Source organism: Chrysochloris asiatica, unplaced genomic scaffold (assembly GCF_000296735.1).
Source record: "Chrysochloris asiatica unplaced genomic scaffold, ChrAsi1.0 scaffold00124, whole genome shotgun sequence".
In the NCBI taxonomy this organism is placed as follows: Eukaryota; Metazoa; Chordata; class Mammalia; order Afrosoricida; family Chrysochloridae; genus Chrysochloris; species Chrysochloris asiatica.
This window is the reverse complement of record NW_006408642.1, coordinates 9,058,810-9,063,974: the sequence shown is the minus strand read 5'-3', so window position 1 is coordinate 9,063,974 and position 5,165 is coordinate 9,058,810. Positions and strand designations below refer to the sequence as shown.

The 5,165-nt window shown below is 43.5% G+C and overlaps 1 pseudogene; it reads left to right on the top strand.

The window, feature by feature from the left end:
* The first annotated feature begins 3,372 nt into the window (after positions 1–3,372).
* On the top strand, positions 3,373–4,643 carry LOC102829995 (annotated as a pseudogene).
* Positions 4,644–5,165: the final 522 nt, after the last annotated feature.

Here is a 5,165-nt window from a genome sequence, read left to right as displayed (position 1 = left end):
CTTTCAAAGGATCACAGCTGAGACCTGCATAAGGATATTGCATCCCACCCTAATCCCCTCACATCAGATCAGGGCTGATCACATTAGATCACATCATGGGATGTGCACTAGGGTAATTATATCATAATATAACTGCCACATTATATCATTACATAGATGCTAACCCACTAAAAACCAGGACCCAACTAAGTTGACACTTATTTTGCAGGGGCACATAATTCAATCCATGACAGGGGAAACTCCCAAACCTGCTTTGCTGCTCATCCCCACCTACTCACCCACCCCCAGACACACAGGTTTCCCCTGAGGAGTCCTGCTGACTCTCCAGCAACTTATCTTTGATGTGGCTGTACTCAAGGTGCCTTCTCCCTGATGAGATTTTATCTGCAACTTTACTGGGGAATTCCCCTAAGCATGGGCCTGCCTGCTCTACCTCAAAATTCTGACAGCTGAATTGTTCTGATGCCCTTTAGGTAGTGAGTGGTCTTCTTGATAAGACATGCAAAGTCAGCAAGCCAAGGTCTCACCATCCTTGCTTCCCTTAAATAATCAGATTGTATTTCTTCTAAAACTGATTCATTCTTTCTGTGGTATGTTCCATATCTTTCATCAACACCACAGTTTGACAACATCGATTCTTCCTCTGTCTTCCTTTTTCATTGTCCAACTTTTGCATGCTTATGAAGTGGTTGAAATGATCACAGCTTGGGTGTTGTTATTGTTGTTGTTGTGTGCTGTTCCTTTGGTTCCCACTCATAGAGACCCTGAAAAAGTTTCCAAGACTGTAAATCTTTAAAGGAGCAGAAACCCTCATTTTTCTCTCAAGGAGTGGCTGGTAGACTTAAACTGTTGACCTTGAGGTTAGGAGACCAACATGTAACTCACATGCTACCAGGGTTCCACGGCTTGGGTAGTTGCAACTTATGACATGAAGGCCTGATTATTCACATCTGGCTTTGTGGAAATGCAGGTGACTGGTTGGGGCTGCCCCTGGATCCACTGTCACCGTGAAACCTGTCCCAAGCAAAGTAAAACCACCACTGGAATCACCATGTGTTTCTGTGAAGAGCTTCACTGGGTGACCAAGGCTTGAAGTTAGAGGACTAAACCACAGTAGGTGTGCTCTGAAAGAGTGTGGAGTTCTGGATGAAGCCTTTCTGGAAGTTTCTGGGAATATCAAAGACTAAACAAATATTTAAGAAGTTGAAACCTTTACCCCTTTTCTCTGGAGCGTCTGGGCCATTGTGGGGATGTTCATCCTGGACAGGAAGGAGAATATGTCCACTTCCTCCAGCACACACTGTGGAGTGGGAGGTGGTGATAGCACTCCCAGCACAGGGACCAGAGTGACCGAGTTTGGAGGACAGTAACATGGCTTAACCTGATGGTTCTGTTTCACTGCATGTGCTCATGGCTCAGTGAAACAGACACAGGAGGCTTAGGCAACGTAGAGCCTTGAACATGTTCCTTGATGTTTGTGGAATACAGATATAATTTCTCAGGGAAGTTGGTGTGGAAATTATATTATACAGAGCTCATGGCAAATACTATATCCCTAGTCTCATCCAGGCTTCTTGGAATAGAAGCTCTGTGGGTATGCCCAGGCCTCTGCATTTGTAACAAGTGTCTAGGTGATTCAGAGAAAGGAGACTAGGCAGTGTCGAGGCTAATACCATGGGGTCTGGAGTTATGACACAGAGCTCAAACCCAGATTCCATTGCCCATGCAATTTTGGTAACTCTGTTTTCCTTTTGAATTGCAGATATGTACAGCACCAACTTCAGTGAGCTGTTGTGAGGATTAAATAATTTGATATGAATTAGGTATTTAGAACAGTGCCTGGTGATTGCTCAATAGCTGCTAGTGTCAGCTACTAGGATGTCAGCTGTTGTTGCTGACAGGGTAACAGATGTAATGAAGAACTTTTGTACCTTCAGTTCAGAGTCAGATGCTAACACGTGGCTGCTGAATGAACAAGAACACGGCATATTCCACCAGTCTACTGGCACAATCATGTCATCGACACTTATTTTCACTGCTGGGCCTGACATTACTCTAGGTGTTGAGGATTCTAAAAGGAATTAATCATGGCACCTACCCTTAAGACTGATATTGTCAAAGACTTCATTTTGCTCAAATCAACCATCAACACTCATGGAAACAGCAGTCAGGAAATCAAACGATGCATTGCATTAGGCAAGTCTGTTGCACAAGACATCTTTAAAGTGTTCAAGAGCAAAGATGTTCGTTTGAGGACTAAAGTGTGACAGATCCAAGCTATGGTATTTTCAGTAACCTCATATGCATTTGAAAATTGGACAACTAATAAGGCAAACTGTAGAAGAATTGATGCATTTGAGCTAACCTGTTGGAGGAGAAGGCTAAAAGCACCACGGACTGCCAAAAGAACAAACCAATCTGCGTTGGAAGAAGTACAGCCAGATGCTCCTTGCAAGTCAGGATGGCCAGACTGTGTCTCTCATACTTTGGACATATTATCAGGAGGGACCAGTCCCTGGAGAAAGACATGTTTGATAAAGTGGACCGTCTGAGAAAAAGAAGACTCCCAATGAGATGGATTAGCACAGTGGCGGCAGCAATGGGCTCAGGCTTAGCATCTATTGTGAGGTTGGCACGGAACTGGGGAGTGTTTCGTTCTGTTGTGATAGGATTGCCATGAGTTGGCACATAACAACCACAACAACCCTTAAAGCTGCTAACAGATGCACAGGTATAAAATTGGGGATTAACACAAAAAGAAGACAAAACTGGGATCTCCTGAAAATTAGAAATGATTTCATCAAAGGAGCAAAAAGAGAAGCCACAGACCGGGAAAAATAATGTTTGACAATGACATATCAGACAAAGGACTACTCTTCAAAATGTATAGAACACTTCAACACCTCAGCAAGAAGACGACAAATAATGCAATTTAAAAATGGACAGCGAGAACATTCCAGAGTCGCCAGCTCAGGCGCTGATGGGTGTGGACCCCGCACGTCGCTGGGACTCCTCCCGTGGTGCTCACTCGCTCGCTCGGCAGTGGCCCCTGACCGCCAGCTCTTGCTCGCCCTCCTGCCCACCAGCCTCCGTCCCGGACCCGCGTGACCACGCGCCGCACTTCATCCCAGTCTCGGGCGAGCAGTGTAGGGTTTATGTCTTTATTTGACGAAAACAAGCTGTTGCGTGCGCAGCCATTGGTACCTGTACTGGGGAAACAGCGTACAAGCAAGAAGCCTCAGTGGCGAAAAATTTTTCATGTCAGGGACCGAGAACTCTTTTACGTAGTCCCTTCTTCTCCAGACAGAAGATATCAAAAAGTTGCAATCAAAGATCTCTTCATCTTATTGATAAAGCCACTAATAAGCCAAAATGTCTGTCATCGTCAACCACAGTGTGACAGACCAGTTCTATTGCTACAAGATGCCCCGGCTGATTGCCAAGGTTGAGGGCAAAGGAAATGGAATCAAGACGATTAGAGTCAACATGACTGATGTTGCAAAGATGCTTAATTGACCTCCAACGTACCCCACCAAATACTTTGGTTGTGAGCTGGGAGCACTGACCCAGTTTGATGTTAAGAAATGACCCTTACATTGTCAGTGGATCTCATGAGGCGAATAAGCTGCAAGACATGTTGGACGGAATCATTAAAAATTTTGCTCTCTGTCCTGAGTGTGAGAATCCTGAAACAGATCTGCATATCAATCCAAAGAAGCAAACAATAGGTAATTCTTGTAAAGCCTGTGGCTATTGGGGCATGCTTGAAACCCATCATAAACTTTGCACATTCATTCTCAAAAACCCATCTGAGAATAGTAACAGTGGGACAGGAAAGAAGGAAGAGGGAAAGAAAACCAGAAAGGACAAAGACAAGGAAGCTGCTTCTGTGTCCAGCAGTGAGACACCACCACCTCCTCCAAATGAAATCAATCCTCCCCATGCTGTGGAAGAAAAGGAGGAGGATGACTGGGGGCAGGATACAACTGAAGAAGCGCAGAGATGCAGAATGGATGAAACCAGTGACCATGCCAAATTCCTGACCCTTAGTGATGATCTGGAGAGGACTGTGGAAGAACAGGTCAACATTCTATTTGATTTTGTTAAGAAAAAAAAAAGGAGGGCCTTATTGATATATCTGACAAAGAAATTATTGCTGAAGCAGAACGGCTGGATGTAAAAGCCATGGGCCCTCTTGATTTGACTGAAGCTCTTTTTAACGAGAAAATAAGGGAACAAATCAAGAAATACAGATGCTACATCCTATGATTTTGTCACAATAAAAAAAGCCCAGCAGTACCTTCTTCATGGTTTGGAGTGTGTGGTAGCAATGCATCAAGCCCAGCTCATCTCCAAGATCCCACACATCCTGAAGGAGATGTACGACGCAGACCTTCTGGAAGAAGAGGTCAGAAAAGGCGTCTAAGAAATATGTCTTAAAAGAACTTGCCAAAGAGATTCGTGTCAAAGTAGAACCATTCATAAAGTGGCTGAGGGAAGCAGAAGAGGAATCTTCTGGTGATGAAGAGGAAGATGAAGATGAGATTATTGAGGTAGTATATCCGAAGACTGCCAGTGTCCCTAAAGTTGAAACTGTAAAGTTTGACAACAAAGATGACGGCATTGATATTGATGCCATTTAAAGTGATGGATGCAACCTAGCTTACCAGTGGAATGCTGCAAAATGTCCTGCATTATCCACCAGAAATGCAACATGTCTGTGTAAAACCTACAATGGCTTCACATCAGGCTACACTTGATACTAAAGATGTTCTACTGTGAGTGCTCTGTAATTAGTCCAATGAGACATCTAATAGTCTATACACATCCCTGAGTAGATGTAGGTTGCTTATTGAGAGCATGTTTCTTTCTCAAAACCTAGTGGTGGACCCATTTGGATCACGTTTATACAGCTATAAAAATAAAGTTGTTTTTTTTAAATTAAAAACAACAACAACAACACAAAACTGGACAGAGGACATGAACAGATATCCATTAAAGAAGACATTCAGACAGCCAACAAACATGAAGAAATGCTTAAGATCATTAGCTATTGTTGTTGTTGTTGTTAATTATTTTTGAGTTGGTTCTGACTCATAGAAAACCATTGTTGTTATTGTTAGGTGCCATCAAGTTGGTACCAACTCACAGCAACCCTATGCACA